This window comes from the organism of the source record quoted next, unplaced genomic scaffold (genome assembly GCF_019419815.1).
Source record: "Pyrus x bretschneideri cultivar Hongxiangsu unplaced genomic scaffold, Pyrus_bretschneideri_v1 Contig37, whole genome shotgun sequence".
Lineage (NCBI taxonomy): Eukaryota > Viridiplantae > Streptophyta > Magnoliopsida > Rosales > Rosaceae > Pyrus > Pyrus x bretschneideri.
Window position 1 is genome coordinate 3,468,126 of NW_025999690.1, and position 21,942 is coordinate 3,490,067.

Consider the following 21,942-nt stretch of genomic DNA (forward strand, 5'->3'; position numbering starts at 1 on the left):
CTTCTTTGTTTACTGGCCAGAAATTCGACGATAAAAATGGTTGGATCGGATGGCGTTACCCGTTTCTTTGATCTTGTTGTTTTGGATACTTCGAAGTTCGGGCATCTAGGTTATTCGCGCCAAGAGTGACACAATCTGCTGAATGTGCTAAATGGTTGGATCGGAGGGCGTTACTTGTAAAAATCTAAAGATGATATTAACGATCTGAACCATTCATCTTTTGATAACCGTTAAAAGGTCATGTATCTAAAAATGAAAATCTGGAAAAAAAAGAAAAAAAAAGGAAATTTGGTGAGAAGAATAAAGCATAAACATAAACAACAATTGATGGTTAAATATAAATCTATAATTTATGGATTATGGTGAAGAGTTAACTCCTTCATGAAAGTTGTAGAGCTTGTCGTTACGAAAGTTTGTATTATTATTATTTTTTAATTTTTACATTTTACATTTTTCACACTTGTATATTAATTAGTATGAATTTTTATTACTTTCGCACTTGTACATTAATTATCATGTATTTTTATTTATTTTAAACTTTTCTAAAAATATTGTTCATGAGAGTTTGGAGGTTTAAAAACTCAAATGACAACATACCCATTGTCAAAGCATAGAACATGCGATCACGAGCATTTGCACATTTTTTCACACTTTTCACACTTGCAAAGTTAGTTATTATGAAATTTTTGATGTGCTTTGGTATTTTGTGGGAAAATCAAATTACATTAAAAAATTGGGTAAATTACATTTTACCCTCTCAGGCTTGGGTTCGATTTCAATTCCTTACAATATCTTTAAAACATTTTAATTTCATACATTTACTATCATTTTATTTCAATTTCATACATCCGTTAGAAAATATGTTAAGTCAACCGTTAAGCGATGACGTGGCAAATAAGGGGTCCCCTTTTGTGCTAACATGGTTGTCACATTTGTGCCACGTGGCTAAACTCTTAATAAAAATTTTAAATAAAAAATTAATTAATTAATAAAAAAAAGCCAAAACCCAATTCGTCTTCACCACCCCTTCTCCCCCCCTAAGCACACCCCCAACCCAGAATCCCGTTCCATCACCCTCCTCCACTATCTTCACCTCCCCTCCCATCTAAAAAACCCAGTTCGTCTTCCCCATCCGAGCACACCCCATATTTCAATTTCATATAACCGCGTCAGATTCATCAACAAAAAATTGGCGAAAGGGAAAATTCCTCAGGGGAACAAGTTAAGTAGCTTTCTCTCTAGTCCAACGACGTAAGAGTACGGGTGTTGATCTTCGAACCCACTCTCGAAGCACATGGTGACGCCGGACTCATCTGAGTTCATGGATGGGGTTCCCGGTTGTCGAGTCTTCGGTTTGGGCTTGGGTTTGAAAGACAAGGTCGGGGTCAACCGAAGATCTAGATCCGCGTGTTGCTGGAGCTGAAGTAACTTGGTGGAGGACTCGTTAGCCGCGGCAGATCGCTTGCGTTTCGGCAAGGAAGCCCTGGCGAGCCGGATGAGGAACCAGAGTTGTGACTTGGATCTCGAGGCCCCCACATATTCGTAGATATAGTGACGCCGTCGACATTGGCCTCGGAGGCCTCGTCGTGAGTGAACGCTCCGCCGAAGAGCTTGGGAATCGGCCAGAGCGTACCATCGCAGAGGACGGTCTCAACGGCAACTTGGCAGAGATGAACTAGGACGTTAGGAATCGGGGACGGCGGAGATGAAGGACATGAGGCCAGCACAGCCGAAAAACTTGGATGAGGGTGTACTCGAGTGGGGAGAAGGGGTGGGGGAATGGGATTCTAGGTTAGGGGTGTGCTCGGGTGGGGAAGACGAACTGGGTTTTGGATTTTTTTTTTAATTTTTTATTTTTTATTTTTTGCTTTTTTTTAATTATTTTAAATTTTTTTATTAAGTATTTAGTCGCGTGGCAACCACATCAGTACAAATGGAGACCCCTTATTTGCCACGTCATCACTTAACATATTTTCTAACGGATATATGAAATTGAAATGTTTAAAAGATATTGGAAAGAATTGAAATTGACCCCAAACCTGAGGGGATAAAATGTAATTTACCCTAAAAAATTCATCGTGATCGCATCCTCTACACTTTGATGATGGGTACACTGTCATTTGGATTCTTAAAACCCTCTCAACCCTCGTGAACAATGTTTTTAGGTGGAGTTGAAAATTTGTAACAATTCATAATAATTAATTTACAAGTGTGAAAAATGTAAAAAAAAAAAATATGTCAACAGTCGTGATTGCATCCTCCTTGCTTTGACTTTGGTTACATCGTCGTTTGAATTTTTAGGGTTTTGGTAGTGTAGGTATTAATTTAGTGACAACGTGGTATGTAGATACTAATGTAGTATGATGTTTTTCATTTGATAATTTATTGAAGTGAAAAATATTTTCTTTAATGGATCAAGTTCGGGTCAAGTCATATTACACGTTTATTTTAATAGATTTGACACAACACTCCATTAAGATATCGTGCATGTCATGAAAATGACACGAACAAAGTAAACACGAAACTATCACTAGGTCTACATACATGTAAGAAAACCAAGAAACTAATTCATTCAAGAAGTTTTCAGTGTAACCATCACACGACTAGAACACTATGTGTTGTTACAATTCACTTGTGTTATGACAGATCATCATCTACTCTAACATAAATTCGTTGACACCTTTTTTTACCTTGCAAACACTCGTCTCAATTTTCGACCGTCAGATTGAATGAATTGAAGATAAAATGACAGAAATTAACAGACAGTATATGAAAGGTAAAAATAAGTGTGTGGATAGTACCACTCTTTTAAAAAGGATATTGAGCTTGTTTATAAATTAAACTTTTCCCATCGATACCTGATAAATTAATTAGTCACGAAACTTGCTACTCTAATTTGGGTCATAAGTTAGTGCATGGATTTAAACATCTCCGCATTTCCACATAAATTTGTTTAATATCGTTTTCAAGTTATTAAAAGCCAAAAGTGATTATATATAAACCGTCTTATACTTGGGGCTCATCTGTGTTGTTAGTTTTTTTTACAAGTCAAATTGCATAAGAAATCCAAATTAGTGGTAGGTAGAGTAAATGGTGTAAAATCAATTAATTTTTGCTATCACAAAACACCAGTCTCATTGTGAACACGAAAGTTCCTTGAAACAAGAAACAAGAATAACGTGTACAAAATAATATTTTGATGATTTTGGGATTACGATCTCTCTCAAATTTGGTCCTCTGATTCTATCTTCGTAGGGTGTAGGTTTGTGGATGAGTGGTTGATCCAAAGGGCCGTCGGGGCTTGATCTAAGGATGAACAGTTGATGAACGGATGAACACTTTCTTCAAGGGCCGTCGGGGCTTGATCTTGAATAATGGTTGTGTGGATTTCTTCAAGGGCTTTTGGGCTTGATCTTGAAGGTTGATGGATGAGTGGATCTTCAAGGGCTTTTGGGCTTAATCTTGAAGAATGGTTGGATGTGTGAATTTGTTGAGGTTGTTGATCCAAAGGGCCGTTGGGGCTTGAGCTTAGGATGAACGGATGAACACTTTCTTCAAGGGCCGTCGAGGCTTGATCTTGAGTTGGTGGAAGTTCTTCAAGGGCCGTTGGGGCTTGATCTTGGGATGAACGGATGAACACTTTCTTCAAGGGCCGTCGGGGCTTGATCTTGAGTTGGTGGAAGTTCTTCAAGGGTCGTTGGGGCTTGATCTTGAAGGAGGATTTGATGAAGAACAAAGAGTGCTTTCTTGATCCTTCGGGATTTTCTTGAGAGCTTTAGAACTCTAAGGTTTCAAGGTTTTGGTGTGTGGAGAAATGTATTTGTGAATTGGTTGATGCTTGATACCTTGATGGAGAAGCCTATTTATAGGCTTTGAGAATGAATCACCACCACAAAATATTTTTTTCTTTTCCAAGCACCATTGCCTAATTTTCCCACTTAATGCAATATTGAAATTGAAGTGGTGTAACTTATTGCCTAATTTCCCACTTAATACCATTTAAAACTTGAAGTGGTGTAATTTATGGCCTAATTTCCCACTTAATACCATTTTAAACTTGAAGTGGTGTAACTTATGGCCTAATTTCCCACTTAATACCATTTTAAACTTGAAGTGGTGTAACTTATGGCTTAATTTCCCACTTAACACCATTTTAAACTTGAAATGTGTATGCTTTGTCATTGCCCAAATGAGAAAAACTTGCTTTGATCCGTAATGGATTGAAGTATGCTTGCCTTGTCATTGCCCAACATGAGAAGAAAAACTTGTTTTGATCCTCAATGGATTGAAATGTACTTGCCTTGTCATTGCCCAAAATGAGAAGAAAAACTTGTTTAATCCTTCAAGGGTATTTCTCCCTATTTTGTTGAGTCACACGCCACGTGTATAATTTGTACAACACGTGGCGTATGCCATGTATGCCTTGACACGTCAAAACTTTAATGCATTGGTGAACATTTGTTTTACTGAAATTTCGATGTCTACAAATGCCCCCACTTCAAGGCGCGTCGTAGACATGTGCTTGACACGTGTAGAAGATGCGTTTTGAAGTCCCTTAATGTAGATGTCAACCCAAGGGCCGTCGAGGCTTGATCTTGAATTGGGCTGGAAATTTCTTCAAGGGCCATTGAGGCTTGATCTTGAGTTCGACTGGAAGATTTTCTGGTTTCCTCCAATCGTTGATTTTTCGCAGGCTTTCTCTTGAACTGGGTGCAGGATTATTTTGGTCTCCTCCACTCGTTGATTTTCCTTTGTGCTACTCTTAAACTGGGCAGCAGGATTCTTTTGGTCTCCTCCGAAGGTCTGAGCTTACTCCTTTTTTTCTGTTTCTTTGTTCAATCTCTCCAATTCGTATTGAAGAGGGTTAGAGGATAGCTCAGCATATGCAGTTGCAGCTTGTCTCCACATGCTTCAATGTATCATTTTCACTTGCCTTACTTGCTCCCCTTTGCAGAAGTGGTATTTCCTTATGCAGGTTTAGCATCTTCTCTTGTAGTATTTGTTCCTGATGCAGGAGTTGAATGCAAACCTTGCATTTGAATGGACCATCACTTCTTGGTGGCAGCGCAAGTTTGAGTGGAGGTTCCGACATATTGCTTTCTCTGTCCTTGTCTTGGCAGGTGAGAACAAGGGCAAAGGAAAAGATAGGGGAAAAGCATGATATGAGATACCTTTGTTTTCGCCCTTGATGATATGAGATACTTTTGCCTTGGTGTCATTTGTTTGCAAGGGCATTCCCGGAGAGGAAGAAAACTGAGCATTTTGAGATGCTTTGCTAGGAGTGTACTCTCGGAGGTGAGGAAGAGTTGGGCATTTTTTTTTTGTTTGCAGGTCTGCCTTGCCATAAAAGATGAAGGTCGACATATATAGGGATTTCCCAATAGCAAGTGGTGGTACTGTTCTTTTGCCCTTGTCGACAAACGTTTTTGATCCCGCAAATCCGGCTTTTTGAAATAGTGACGACTCTTCGATCTTTGAATACGCCTCTTTGATTTCTGAACGACGCCTCTTCGATTTCTGAACGAGCGCCTCTTTTGACAAAGCTGCACGCGTTTTCTGAAAAGCAGAGAAAGCGCCACCGAACTTTGTGCTTGTCGGCTAAAGATGTGTAGCTGCGATGATGACCTCCACGTGATCTTTTGACAAAGTGGCACCCGTGTTCTGAAAAGCTGAGAAAGCGTCGCCAACTTACGCCGGAAAACCCAGCTTTTGAGATTTGCAGAACGATGTCTCTTCACTTTTGAATAAGCGGCCCTTCGATTTCTGAACCAACGCCTCTTCCTTTTTATAGAGGTATTGATCACCTCTAACATGCACACTTTGAAGGTTGCTCATTCCTGAAAATCATCTCTGGCCTTTTGAGTTTTAACTCTATCCACCCATCTCTTTTAACACCTTTGAAAAATGGCTAACCCATCGAACCTTAGCTTAGAATTGAGTCTCAGCAGTGATCCGGTTGCGCCGTGTCAAGGTAATGTATGGTGCCCGTCTTTCTTATCTTCTAACGGTCCTCTTACAGGTGAAGACTCAGTGATGCAGAATGCAACAACAGCTACAATAGTTGCTAGGAACCTCCTCACACCAACAGATAGTAGGCTACTTTCAGGACGGTCCGATGAGTTGGCCGTTCAAGAGTCCCTCGCTCTCAGTGTTCAGTGTGCGAGCTCTGTGTCCAACATGGGCCAACGCCTGCTTGCTCGGTCTCGTCAAGTGGAATCATTGATGGCAGAGGTGGAAGATCTTAAGCAGGAGATTAAACAGCTTAAGTACGAGAATAGAAGTTTGCATGTGCTTGCAAATAACTATTCGTCGGGCATGAAGAGGAAGCTTGATGAGATGCAAGAATCTCAAGGTCGAATGCAAAGTGACCGTCAAAGGCTTGCGTCTTTCTTCCAGAGGCACCTTTTTCCTGGGTCATCCAGCGTTTCGCCAAGTATTGAGGCCTCGAATGCTCTATCTTCAATGCCTCTTGCTCCGATGCCTTCTGCTCCGATGCCTCCTGCTCCCAGAGTATTGCCATGTAGTGGGGCTTCACGTACACATCCTTTGTGAAAGCTTCATCTTTTTTTTTTTCTTTTTTTTTTTTTTTTTTTTTTTTTGTACACACTTGTAATTTCTCGGAGATCAATGTACATGCTTTATTTTATTCAGTGTATTGTGCTAAATACAGATAAAACATATACATCACCAAGATGTGTTTTTTTTTCCTTTTTTATTTTTATTTTTTATTTTGATGATGTGACTGTACTTGAAGTTTTGAAGTTTCAAGTTGCCTACGTACCCTTGGTTAGGAGGGATCAAGTCATGACGTAGTTCAAATGAGTGATGGTTTTTTTTTTTTTTTTTTTTTTTTTTGATGATTTTGCCGTACACAGTTTATGCTCTTGTGGGCCAGGAGCGTTTGGTGCCGTTTGCTTTAGGGGTAGTAGCGCTTCAAAAATCTGCCGTTGATGGGGCCGATCTTCAACCCGTCTTCTGCCATGATTAAGTAGGCGCCATTGGTGTAGATCTCTTGTATTACGTAGGGTCCATCCCACTTTGATGTGAACTTGCTTTTTGTCTTATGAGTTGTAATGATAGGCATACGCAATGCCAGCACGAGATCTCCGGCTTGGAAAGACCTTGGACGGACTTTCTTGTTGAATGCCTTGGATAACCTTGCTTGGTAGCATTCCAAGTGTTGTTGAGCTTCGAGCCTTCTCTCATCCAGCGCTTCCAACTCCTGAAGGCGCAACTTTGCATTTTCTTCATCAGTCAAGCCTTCTTGTATAGCCATCCTTAGTGAGGGAATTTGACTTTCGAGCGGTAGAACAGCTTCTACGCCATATACGAGAGAATAAGGTGTAGCTTGGGTAGGAGTCCTATGTGTAGTCCTATATGCCCAAAGTGCTTCACTTATTCTTTCATGCCAATCTCTCTTTGTTCGGCCGATTACCTTTTTCAGGAGGTTGCACAGCGTCTTGTTGAATGCTTCCGCGAGGCTGTTGGCCGGAGCATGATACATGGAAGACTTGTGCTGCTTGAACTTGTATTTGTCGCAAAGCTCGTCCACGAGTCGGTTGGAGAACTGCTTTCCGTTGTCAGTGATAATGTAGCGAGGCACCCCATATCGGTGGATGATATGCTCCTTGATGAAACGAACAACAGTTTCCTTTTTTACTTCCCTTAAAGGGATGGCTTCAGCCCACTTGGAGAAGTAATCTGTTGCAGCTAGGATGTAAGCTTCCCCTGCAGATGACTTTGGCGTAATTGGTCCTACAACGTCCAATCCCCATGCGTCGAACGGCCATGAAGCAACTGTAGGGTGTAATGGTTCAGGCGGTTGATGTATGAAGTTGGCGTGGAATTGGCAGGCTTGGCACCTTTTGGCGTGTTCCAGGCAGTCCTTCACCATGCTCGGCCAGTAGTAACCCATTCTTTTAAGCCGGAAATGTAGCTTTGGTCCAGACTGATGTGCCCCACACACACCTGAATGTGCTTCTTCCATGGCTAGATTAACTTCTTCCTCACCTAGGCATCTCAGGAGCACTCCTTCAAAAGAGCGTCGATAGAGTGTTCCTTTGTAGTAAAGGAAGCGAGGTGCTCGTCGACGTATTTCGGAACGGTGTCTGAGATCATCAGGAAGCTTTCCGTGCTCTAAGTAGTCGATCAGCGGCTGTCTCCACTCTTCAGCATCAACTGGAAGTACTGAGATGACATTTGTATCATCTAGTGACATTTCATTAACGAGCGGAATCACCCATCTTTGGCAAACTGGCACGTCTGCAACTTCATCTTTTCCTAGTGTCATACTCGAGGCTAGATTGGCGAGAGCGTCTGCCATTTGATTTTCCTTTCTTGGCACATGTTCCAGTGTCACAGCTTCGAACTTTTGTAGCAGTTGGGTCGCTAGCCGGAAGTATGGGACGAGATCATCTTTCCTCACCTCATATTCAGTTAAGAGTTGATTGATTATGAGCTTGGAATCGCCATATACCTCAAGAGCTGTGATTTCCATGTTGATCGCCATTTGGAGCCCGATGATCAATGCTTGGTACTCAGCAACATTGTTGGAGCATAGCTCATTCAGTTGGAAGGAGTAAGGTAGTATTTGCCTTTGTGGCGACATGAATACTACTCCTGCCCCCGCTCCGTCTGCTCGTGCGGATCCGTCGAAGAACATCGTCCATGTTGGGAAGATGTCGATGTAGAACACCTCCTCGTCAGGCAAGTCGTCTGAGATTTTCCAATCAGCCGGGATTGGATGATCGGCAAGGAAGTCTGCTAGCGCTTGTCCCTTGACGGCTTTAGCTGGGACGTAGATGATCTCATATTGATTCAGAAGCAAAGCCCATTTAGCGAGTCGCCCTGTCAAGACTGGCTTAGTCATAACGTATTTGACAGGGTCGGCTTTAGCAACCAAGTGGATGGTGTAAGCATGCATGTAATGTCTGAGTTTCTGAATGGCAAACACCAAAGCGAGGCACATCTTTTCTATTGGGGAATAGTTCAACTCAGCGCCGGTGAGAGTTCGACTGAGGTAGTAAAGTGCTCCTTCTTTTTGGGATTCATTCTTTTGCGCCAAGAGTGCTCCGATTGAACTTTCCTGAGCAGCAATATACAATATGAGTGGTTTCCCGGGCACAGGTGCCCCCAGGACAGGTGGACTTGACAAATATTTCTTTATGCTTTCAAAAGCATTATGGCATGCTTTGTCCCATACGAATGGAACATCTTTCTTCATAAGGTGACTAAACGGTTGACAACGCCCTGCGAGGTTGGAGATGAAGCGTCTGATGAAGGCTAGCCGTCCTTGTAGACTTTTCAGCTCGTGCAGGTTTCTTGGCTCGGGCATGCTTTGAATGGCCTTGATCTTTGATTGGTCAACTTCAATACCACGGTGCTTGACGATGAAGCCGAGGAATTTTCCAGAGGTGACGCCAAACGCACATTTTAACGGGTTCATCTTGAGGTTGTATTTTCGCAACCTTTCGAACACTATTCGCAGATCCTTCAAGTGGTCTGATCTTTTCTTCGTCTTAACCACCACATCATCTACGTAACATTCTACGTTTTTGTGTAGCATGTCATTGAAGATTTTCTGCATTGCACGTTGATACGTAGCTCCAGCGTTCTTTAGACCAAAGGGCATCACCTTGTAGCAGTAGATACCTTTTGGAGTACGAAAGGCTGTTAGTTCCTCGTCTTCGAGGGCCATGCGAATTTGATTGTACCCAGAAGAGCCATCCATGAATGATAATGCCTCATGGCCAGTGGTTGCATCCACCATGATTTCAATGATTGGCAAGGGGAAGTCGTCCTTTGGGCAAGCATCGTTGAGGTCCCGGAAGTCTACGCAAACACGTATTTGTCCTGATTTCTTGAGGACAATGACGATGTTGGAGATCCATTTGGGGTATTGCACTTCTCGAATAAAGCCTGCTTCGATTAGCTTGTCGATCTCGACCTCGATTTGTGGGATAAGCTCAGATCGATAGCATCTTTGAGTTTGCTTTATCGGTCGTGTTCCAGGCCTGACCGCAAGATGATGAACAGCGATGATAGGGTCTAGGCCGGGCATTTCTTTGTAGGTCCAGGCAAAGACGTCTTTGTACTCTAACAACAGCTGATAATACTCCTCTATCTCATCTGTACTTAATAATGCACTTACGAAGATAGGTTTTGGTTCCTTGCTTGTACCTAAGTTGAGTTCCTTGAGATCATCGACCGTGGCTTGCCCCCCATCTTCGAGCTGTGGTGGTGCAGCAGTGACATCTTCCTCGGGGATTTCGTCTTCTTCACCTTCTTGAACCGTGATGTGGAAAACATCTTGGATCTCCTCTTCAGTGCTGTCTTCTAGGGTTTGTTGGCATAAAGATTGTCTGGTGTTCTGGGAGAGGCGTTTCTTGCAATCTTCATAGGAAGGAGCCTTGACCGAGTAATTGAAGAAGTCTTCTGGGAAGAGGTCGCACATTGTGATGGGGATGGACGATCTTTGTGTCGAAATTTCATTATCTCCAGCACTTTCACATTGTTCTGGAGGTTGACAAGAGCTGTTTTGCCCTATTTTCGACTGGTAAACTTGTGGACAAGATGGTTGCTGCTTGTCCAATTTCGTCGAAGCGACCTTCGAACTGCTTTCCTCACAATCTTCATAACAAGGAGCCTTGATCGAGTAATTGAAGACGTCTTTGAGGAAGAAAAGATCCCGCATGAGCGATCTTTGTGTTGTAATTTCATCATCCTCAACATTTTCATGTAGCTTTGAAGGTTGACGGTAGCTGCTTTGCCCCCTTTCCGATTGGTGCACTTGTGGAGAAGACATATGTTTCTCGTGCAGTTTCTTCGGAGTGACATGAGTCCATCCTTCAATTTCACTTGACTTGGAGCATGCCCCCAACAGTCGAGGTGAAGACTTTGAGTCGAAAGAGCCAGAAGTGACATCTTTCTTAGGGATTTCATCTTCAGTGCCGTTCTCTTGGGTTTGTTGGCATGAAGATTTGCCAGTGTGGATGATGATGCGCCTCCTTACCTTCAGTGGTCCTTTTGTGTCGACCTCTAGGATTGCTTGGCGCTTCATCCTTGAAGGAATCAAGCTTCGAACGTCACCTTTTTCTGCTAACCCATTGAACCTTTCTTCCTTTGGTGTTGTCTTCCTCTTCCCAAAAGGCTTCTCATTATTTTCAAATCTTTCCGAAGCTGATCGTCGCAGAGGATAGATGGTTGTGTTGCTTTGTTTCTTAGGCTTTAACAACCTTTTAAAAACAGAGCTTTGGGATGTTGGCGCGCTAAGCCTCTTGAAGACAGAGGTTCGGCCTTGATTACCAATGCGATTAAGCACTGAAATTCTGGAGCTTGAATGGCTCATCCTATCGAAGACCGACGTCCGAGGGGCGGGTTTAGGCTCTTTTTGGTCTTGTTCAATGCTCACGCTGATGTGTTGAGCGCTAGCTTTCTTCACTTTGCTTGAAATCTTCACGGGTGCATTTGGTGTGAAGCCAAGTCCGGCTTTGTTGTTGTCAACTCCGTAACCATGCTCCTTCAACTTTTTTTGAGTTTTGGTGAGGTTACGTTCTTTGTCATTGACAGTGTTTGAAACCTTCTTTCCAGCCGCCTCAGAAGAAGCGAAGTCGTACCCGGCCTTTGACATGAGTTTGTAGGCGTTTGGGTCGAATCCTTCCTCGGTCCTCTTGGTTGGAAGAAAGCTTGATTCCACCTTCTTTGGTAGAGCTTTTATGAAGCCTTGTGGTAGTCTTGCGGCCTTAGCACCCCCTAACTGTGTCAGAGGCAAAACTGCATTCGTCTTGAGCAACTTCACATTATCCGTGTGCCACTGTGTGTCGACTTTTCTTGTTCCAGTTTCGAATGCAGATTGACCATTCTTTCTTCTTGACATCGGGATATACCGGAATATGGGTGCGTTTGGTCTTTCTGACGGCATCCTACTCCCTTTGGTTGTTGCAGGTTTAGCAAACTCGTCATCATCTTTGCTTGAAGATGGCACGGCCTGCTCTTTTTGCTTTTTAGGCATGGCTTGCCACTCCTGCTTTTTAGGTGCTGCTTTGCCCGTGGATTTGATCTCTTCCGGAAGAGCTTCGGGTACCATGTCTTCGTCCATGTAGAACTTGGCGTCTGCAAAGTGTGATTCGGCTTCGGTGAATGGCTTAGTGTCACCTTGGATCACCTTCACTCCTTCTCGGTAAAATTTTAGGCATTGGTGAAGGGTGGACGGCACTACCCCATTTGCGTGGATCCAAGGTCTTCCTAAGAGCAAGCTGTAGGAAGTTCTTGCATCAATCACGTGGAATATCGTGCTTGATTTGAGCTCACCAATGGTCATCTCTACTCGGATCGTGCCCATCGCTCTTTGTCCTCCTTGGTTAAAACCCTGGATCAGCAGACGGCTCAGGGATAGCTCATTCACCTTGATGCCGATTATGGTCATTGTTGATTTCGGCATGATGTTTATGGCCGACCCACCATCCACAAGCATGCGGTTGACTTTGTATTCCCTTACGTACCCTGAGACGAAGAGAGGACGGTTGTGAGGCTTTGATCCCAGCAGTAGGTCTTCGTCAGTGAAGTTAATTGTGTCATGGGTGGCACAACATGTGGCACATTCATGTGGCTGAAGCTTCGAGCCTTCGTCGTTACTTTCTCGTACTTCGTGGTCGCCGGGACCTGCCAGGACTGCTGCTAGTGCTCTTCGTATCTTTTTTGGCAATGGTAGCGCTTCCTCGATGCTAAAGTGTGTTGGTAGACCTTCTTCGGGTGTGAGGGTCTTTTCTACCTCAGTGGCGATAGCTTTGCCTTTTGAGGGCTTTTCTATTTCTACTTCAACCATATGACAGGCCACAGTAGTGCACTGTTGGAAAAAGTCATTCGGGAAGTATTCACGCAAGGAAACGGGAATGCGTGGCTCCTGCTCCATAGGTTCCCCAGCATATGTTGTCTTATCATGCTTTATGCTTCTTTTAGGCTTCGCATTGTTGCGGCCGTGGTGATTTCTTCTTTGTTCCACCTTTGGCTGTATGACTCGTGGTCTTGGTTTCCTTGTCTTTTTGTAGGTTACCAATATCCATCCTTCTTCATCATCAGCATGTGCATCTTGGTCGCTTCTCTCCAGTGATGGTTGTGTAGGAGGTGCCGTGCAACTTGAGCATTCACGGGAACGGTCAGGTGTCGTTTGGAGAGGCACAGGATTAAACGATCCAAACGCAATTGTAGTGGTATGCGTTGCGGCCGTGTCTTCAAGGTCGAGCTCAATTTGCCCTTGTTGTGCTAGCTTCATGATGAGTTCTTTAAGAACGAAGCACTTGCCAACATGATGGCTCACGATACGATGGTACTTGCAGTACCTAGGATCGTTTGTGCAATTCATTTCTTCAGGACGCTTGCATTCGGGTAGCTCAATCACCTTTTTTTTCCAGCAAGTCATCTAACATAGCAGCCATGTCAGAGTCAGGAAAAGGGTACGTTTTCTGTTCCAACTCTCTCAAAGTGCTCTTGTATCTGTCTTGGGTGCGAGAAGGCTCACTTGTCTTTATCTCCTTCCCTTTCTTCTTGGAGGAGATCTTGATGGGCGCTGAGGAGGTCTTGATGGGTGCTGAGGAGGTCTTGACGGGGGTAGTGTTGACGGTGAAAGCTTCCTTAGCGGGTTTCTTCCCAATCTTGTCTATATTTGGGGCGAATACTTTATCCTTATTGAAGTTAGTAATCGGCTCCTTTTTCCCGTGATTAGCGATACTCAGCTCCATGTCGTGGGAGCGAGTTGCTAGCTCTTCGAATGTTCTTGGTTTTATGCCTTGGAGGATGTAATGTAACCCCCAGTGCATGCCTTGAACGCACATCTCAATGGCAGAGGTTTCAGAAAGCCGATCTTTGCAATCCAGACTTAAGGAGCGCCATCTATTTATGTAGTCGACGACAGGTTCATCTCTCCACTGTTTCGTACTGGTCAGCTCTAGCATGCTTACAGTACGACGAGTGCTGTAGAAACGGTTGAGAAATTCCCTTTCTAGCTGGTCCCAACTGTTGATAGACTCAGGTTCGAGGTCAGTGTACCAGTCAAAAGCATTACTTTTCAGCGAACGCACGAACTGTTTGACGAGGTAGTCTCCCTCTGTCCCAGCATTGTTGCAAGTTTCAATGAAATGGGCGACATGTTGCTTCGGGTTGCCTTTTCCATCGAACTGCATGAACTTTGGGGGCTGATAACCCCTTGGCATTTTCAAAGCATCAATCTTCTTGGAGTAAGGCTTTGAGTACAGTACGGAGTCATGTGAGCTTCCTTCGTACTGTGTCTTGATAGTGTTTGCGATCAACTCCTGTAGCTGCTGGATAGAGAGAGATCACATGAATACCGTTGCTTGGTCTAGCTTCGGCTTCTCTTCAACTTTCTCCGCTGGTGGCTCCTCTTCTTCGTCGTCTTCTTTCTTTAATAGGCCAACATCTGGGTCGACTTTCACGTCGGGCAGCGCATCTAGTTGGCTGACAAGTGCGGCAATCTGCAAGTCCTTCTCTTCCACAGTCCGTGTGAGCTTTGCAATTGCTTCATTCATCTGAGCTAGCTGCTCCTCGATTGAAGTTGCTCCAGTGGTCATGACTTGCATGGTTGTACTGCCGCTCGAATCAGCGTCGGAGAGTAGGGACTCTGAGTATTTCCTCGGGCTTTCTCCCCTTGATGCCCTTAGCGAGGCTAGGGTGATCACAGGCTCGTACCTCAGGTGCTCTTGTTCCTTTGACAGAGTTAATGCAGGGGCGGAAGCCGCGGCAAAAAGAGCTCTTGCTTTACTTCGGGTTGTGATGCCCGAAATACCACCACTTGCGGCGATGATGTTCTTGTTCTTTGCTTTGATTGCAGGAACAGCTTGATCCTTTCTTGATGCCATTTGCGTTTTTTTCGATGATTTGAGGATAGAGATGAGAGGTAGAGATGTCCCACTGGGCGTGCCAAATTTGTGAACACGAAAGTTCCTTGAAACAAGAAACAAGAATAACGTGTACAAAATAATATTTTGATGATTTTGGGGTTACGATCTCTCTCAAATTTGGTCCTCTGATTCTATCTTCGTAGGGTGTAGGTTTGTGGATGAGTGGTTGATCCAAAGGGCCGTCGGGGCTTGATCTAAGGATGAACAGTTGATGAACGGATGAACACTTTCTTCAAGGGCCGTCGGGGCTTGATCTTGAATAATGGTTGTGTGGATTTCTTCAAGGGCTTTTGGGCTTGATCTTGAAGGTTGATGGATGAGTGGATCTTCAAGGGCTTTTGGGCTTAATCTTGAAGAATGGTTGGATGTGTGAATTTGTTGAGGTTGTTGATCCAAAGGGCCGTTGGGGCTTGAGCTTAGGATGAACGGATGAACACTTTCTTCAAGGGCCGTCGAGGCTTGATCTTGAGTTGGTGGAAGTTCTTCAAGGGCCGTTGGGGCTTGATCTTAGGATGAACGGATGAACACTTTCTTCAAGGGCCGTCGGGGCTTGATCTTGAGTTGGTGGAAGTTCTTCAAGGGTCGTTGGGGCTTGATCTTGAAGGAGGATTTGATGAAGAACAAAGAGTGCTTTCTTGATCCTTCGGGATTTTCTTGAGAGCTTTAGAACTCTAAGGCTTCAAGGTTTTGGTGTGTGGAGAAATGTATTTGTGAATTGGTTGATGCTTGATACCTTGATGGAGAAGCCTATTTATAGGCTTTGAGAATGAATCACCACCACAAAATATTTTTTTCTTTTCCAAGCACCATTGCCTAATTTTCCCACTTAATGCAATATTGAAATTGAAGTGGTGTAACTTATTGCCTAATTTCCCACTTAATACCATTTAAAACTTGAAGTGGTGTAATTTATGGCCTAATTTCCCACTTAATACCATTTTAAACTTGAAGTGGTGTAACTTATGGCCTAATTTCCCACTTAATACCATTTTAAACTTGAAGTGGTGTAACTTATGGCTTAATTTCCCACTTAACACCATTTTAAACTTGAAATGTGTATGCTTTGTCATTGCCCAAATGAGAAAAACTTGCTTTGATCCGTAATGGATTGAAGTATGCTTGCCTTGTCATTGCCCAACATGAGAAGAAAAACTTGTTTTGATCCTCAATGGATTGAAATGTACTTGCCTTGTCATTGCCCAAAATGAGAAGAAAAACTTGTTTAATCCTTCAAGGGTATTTCTCCCTATTTTGTTGAGTCACACGCCACGTGTATAATTTGTACAACACGTGGCGTATGCCATGTATGCCTTGACACGTCAAAACTTTAATGCATTGGTGAACATTTGTTTTACTGAAATTTCGATGTCTACACTCATGTCAATTAAGAAAATAATGGCAGGTCCATCTTTTATATTTTTGTTAAATCCAAAGGCCTTGGAAATTTGGATGCGTCTGAAAGTCTAAGCTCAATAAATAGCCCTAAATTGACGGTTAATCATTTCTCAGTTCTTTTGCTACAATCATTTTCCTTATTTACTGTTATTTATATTTCTTTTGGATTTGTCTTTTAATTTAATTACGGAGAAAAGCAAAAACAGAGAGGAGAAATATTGAGAGCGAGGAGGAGAAGCCAATTTTGCTGCTAAGTGCTAGGCATCTACTCGTCGCTCGATTACCGTCTAGTTGACGTTTAGAACATTGGCGACAACCTTATGAGCTGGATAATTACCGTAAAGGCACAACGAGGAAAAAACTGCATTATGTTTTAAGGATTTGCAATTGTTGACAGACACTATTATAAGTTACTTCTAGCAAACGTCGAGTAACCTTCTCATAAGTCTTTGTCAAGCGCACAAATCACATTAACCAACAACACCACAATCTCATATGTGAATAACAACAACCACAGTAGGACCTGAGGTTGAGCAGTGGGCCATATAGCGATTGCAAATTCTCTTCTTGACAGAATGAGAGAGGGATCACAACGACGAAGGCTTTCTTCACAGAGGAAAACAGCGGTCACAACTTTGGATATATAGATGATTAGAAGATAGGAGAAACATGGAAAAGGAAGAGATCGAAGACACCAAGCCCAAGGCCACATGGATTGGCGATGGTGTTTTTATCAACATCAGTTGCGTAGATGGTATTATGTTTGGGAATAGAACATGCCAACATCAACAAGAAATGTTCTCCTTTTTGTTGTATTGGAAGGGGTTGCGTAAGAGATTTTAGCTTCAAATTTTATTCCTTTCATAAAAACAGGTGTTGATGTTGTTGGCATTTCAAAAAGGCTTTTTTAGTCAAAATGTTTCTTGAGATTTGGATAACATATAATTTTGGTTCCTAAGATTGAAAATCCATAGTAATGATCTCTGATATTGTCTACCATCCATTATTTTTGTCATTTTGTTAAAAACTCCGTTAAGTGGTCCTGGAGCTTATACCGGAAATTGAGATTTTTGACCGGAAGTTTGGGCAATTTTCAAAACTTCGTAACTCAATTATTTCTTAACCAAATTCGACCCATAATCTATCAAAATGAAGATAGGAAAGAATTGAACAAGATTATACCTATTTGGAAGCCCAATGGTTGCTGGAGATGATCGGAAAATAGTCTGAAAGGTGACTGATTAGCGGAAAAACTGGAAAACTCGCCGGGAACTTGATAAACTTTAAACGTTCATAACTTCTTCAATACTCAACGAAATCGAGTGATTCAAAACGAAAATCATACTTCTCGATGAGATGAAGAGAAGGTACCCTTTTCAATGGCTAACTCACCGTGGTTTGGCAGAAAAATAGCCTAAAATGTGACTGGTCCGCGAGAAAACTGGAAAACTCGTCGGAAATTGGGTAAACTTTAATCGTTCATAACTTTTTCAATACTCAACGAAATCGAGTAATTCAAAAACAAAAATCATACTTCTCGATAAGACAAAGAGAATGGTACCTTTCTCAATGGCTAACCCACCATGGTTTGGCCAAAAAATAGCCTGAAAGGTGATTGGTCCATAGGAAAACTGGAAAACTCGCCTAAAACTGGGTAACCTTTAAATGTTCATAACTTCTTCAATACTCAATGAAATCGAATAATTCAAACCGAAAATCATACTTCTCAACGAGCAGAAGAGAAGGTATCTTTCTTGACGGCTAACTCGCCGTGGTTTGGCAGGAAAAGGGCTTGAAATTGGCTATCTTGGTCTAATCGAGTTAGCCAATTTCGAGCCATTTTCTGGCTAAACCACAACTAGTTAGCCATCAAGAAAGGTACCATTCTCTTTGTCTCATCAAGAAGTATGATGTTTGGTTTGAATCACTCGATTTCGTTGGGTATTGAAGAAGTTATGAACATTTAAAGTTTACCCAGTTTACGGCGAGTTTCCCAATGTTTCCCCTAATTAGTCACCTTTCAGGCTATTTTTCGACTATCTCTATTAACCATTGGGCTTCCAAATAGGTATAATTTTATTTTACACTTTTCTATCTTCATTTTGATATATTATGGGTCGAATTTGATTAAGAAACGATTGAGTTACGAGATTTTGAAAATTGCTCAAATTTCCGGCCAAAAATCTCAATTTCTGGTATGAGCTCCTGGACCACTTAATGGATTTTTTTAACAGAATGACCAAAATAATGGATGGTGGACATTCTCAAGGATCATTCTATTGATTTTCAATTTCAGGGACCAAAGTTATGTGTTATGCAAATCTCAAGAGTCATTTTAGCTAAATAATGCACTCATCTGAATTCAATTTTTTTTTTTTTGGCATTTTTATAATAGAGTGCATGATGATTTTTTTAGATTGTCAGTAACAACAACCATAAAATATGGAAGTTTTAACGAAAAGCCCGCAGTATTGTTCACTTTAATGAAAAACCACATTTTTACACTAAAAAGTCAAATCTGGTAATATTCACTTTACCCTTTATTTTGTTTTTATCATTAAAACTCAAAGTTTTCAAGTCTTTTTTCATTAATTTTCCTTAAAATAAAGATGGAAGATTGCTTCCAAGAAAAAAATTTAAGTGGTCACATGACTTGTTTATCATAAAAACAAGAATTAATTTATACATCCGGTTACACATAAAACATTTTTAGTGGGAAAGAAATTAAAAACATGTATTATTTAAATTCATAACAAAAAACTGTCCAAAATGATTTTTAGTTGTTATTTTAAAAAGTACTAGCATTTGCCTACACACTTTGTGTGTATGAACACATTTTTTTAGAAAATGAGAGGGGAGAGAGAGAGAGAGAGGGAGAGGACGTGGGGGGAGTGGAAAGGTTTTGTTTTTGGTTTTTTATTTTTTTATTTTTTTATAAATATTAGAGATATTTTAACATTACCTGTAGGTGAGACTTCAATAAAAACAGTAAAATTTGAAACAATAAAAATTAACATCATGTTGTAACACTATTAAACTTGAAGATATAGAGCCCAAAAGTAAATACAATGATGGGTAATTCTAGTACCATTTAGCTTTAACTGATACGGTAGAATTCCCCTAGTTCCAAAATAAATTATAGTCACATAGATAGTATTATGACCTAACGGTATTCTTCTACTTGTAAATAAGATATCTCAGATTCAACTCCAGTGAATGGCCAATTAGTTATCAAATCATTATAAGTAGGTTAAACCCATATATCCATTAGTTTAAATAGGCATTCTAAGAAAGAAGGGGGAAACGTTTGGCATTAGGGTATAGTGGTGATTAATTGCTTCACAACCATTAAAGGCTTAAACCGTGCGCATCCTACATGAAAGAGTTATTTTGTCTGTATGCATATGAAAAGGACTGAAGAAGCTGTAGATAGGAAAATGAACTGGCAAAAGTGGAATGCAACAAACTGGATAAGATAAAAGGATTGATCACAATTAGAGGTAGAGAATTTTAGAGAGTAAAGGACACCTACTTCACTTTTTGGAAAAATACCGTCAGAAAAGCATCTCCATGTTTTCATCATGTGTTTGTGCATAAAAAGTCAGTTTCTAAAATGTATTGGTGGAAATTAATCCAGACAATTCAAATCCACATCACAGTTTTCGGATTGATTAGAATCATTAGAAAGAAAGGCTTCTCTACAATTTAAGCAAACCACCCTTCGATTTGTCACTTCCTCTCTCAATTATTGCTCTCTCTCTCTCTCTCTCTCTCTCTCTCTCTTCTCTGATGTCTTTTTCCATGATACAGTCACAAAACACCCCACGTAGATAAATGCTAATCTCACTTAATAAAACAACTTGCTGCATAAACCAGCAACCATGCAGCGAGTTTACAACAACAAGGAGTTTGTAAATTATAATTCAAGTGATTAAGAATATTATACTACAAGAAAATTTTCATTTACACTCGAGATTTCAGTGTTCAATCTCTCTCTCTTTAATATGTATTCACGAGTGACCAAATGTAAGGACCTACTCAAATATGGAGTTTCCTTCTTGGTTGTAGAGGGTGTGTCCAAGTTACTCATTTCAGTCACTTTATTTAATTGTAACTAGTTTGCTATAATATCCTTTGTTTAAATGTTGTTTTTCGTAAAAATGGCTTCTTCGCTTTGGGCTGTCCTTTACATCATCTTATGTTGCTTGAATCAAGCATTTTTTTTTCTAGTACAACAATATATTTTACATTAGGGGAGGGAGAGTTCGACTAAAGCACACAATAGACAACCTAATTTGGTATCGAATTCATCATCCACAAGGTTTGACCCTTAATGATGTTAGAGACCTCGATCAAACTATTTAAACAAAAATTTTATTCTAACAATTAGGTTGACGAGGGATCAGAACCAAAATGTCACATCCTGACCCGGGCTCCTACCACATCTCGGACTCAACTCCATCGTAGCACGATATTGTCGGCTTTGGGTCCCGACCATGTCCTCACAGTTTTGTTTTTGGAAACTCACACGAGAACTTCCCAGTGGATCACCCATCCTGGAATTGCTCTCGTGCGCTACTCGCTTAACTTCAGAGTTCTGATGGAACCCAATGCCAGTGAGCTCCCAAAATACCTCGTACTAGGTATAGATGAGAATATACATATAAGGCTTACATAATTCACTCCCCTGGATGATATGGAATGTTACACAAAATGACCTATAAAAAGGAAAAAAAAAGTAAAAAAGGCTTCAGATTTGCAATAAATAACAGTATCTCTCTGTGTAAGTCATGTTACTCGTGCAAAATCGGAAAACAAATGTATCTCCTTTGGTTCACTTCTAAATCTTACGCTATCAAATATTTTTTCGTTAATTTAAAAATAGTAATATGGCTATGTAAAATCTCCTGTAAGGGGGAAAAGTGACAGAAATATTCAACCAAATTTCGTTTCTACCTACCCCAAAACAATCTAAGAATTTGTATGCTAATTCATATGGTAATTTTTATTTGTTCAATATTTGGTCTCCATGCATCTTAGACTGGGTCTGTAATGAATCACCATGTACGTAAACATGTTTAAATTTCCTAACAACAAAAAATCATGTTTAAAATGTTAAATCTAAACTACATTAATAAAATCTTCTTTGTCAATTAAAATAAGGGTAAAAAGATAATTTTGTCTTCTACTATAAAACAAAATCATGGGTAGTAAAGTAAATTCACACAAGCTAAATTTTACAATTTTTTTTCAAAACCTCACCTAAAGATGATCCTAGCATCTTTTAATTCTCAAAAAAAATAATATATATATATATACAAAGAAAAAAAAGCTTCTCTCTCTACTCCCCATACCTTTTTTTTTTCCTTTTCTCCTTTCTATTTTAAAATAAAAATAAAAATTATTTTCACACACGAAAGTGTGAGGACATATGCCAGTATTAACATTAAGGCGTCGAAGGCGGCAAAAGCAAGTAGGAAAAAGAGATGGAGTGGCTGCGGGTATTTTGACAAATACCCCTCGGATCCGTCAATTTGCGAATGATTAGTTTGACTTGTTAGACACGTGGTGTCGTTGTCGAAACAAAAAAAACCACGTGGAGGACATGAAAGCTCCACGTTATGCCACATCATCC

At 41.1% G+C, this 21,942-nt stretch overlaps 1 pseudogene; it reads right to left on the minus strand.

Moving 5' to 3' along the window:
* Positions 1-1,209: 1,209 nt before the first annotated feature.
* Positions 1,210-2,120, minus strand: LOC103948621 (annotated as a pseudogene).
* Positions 2,121-21,942: the final 19,822 nt, after the last annotated feature.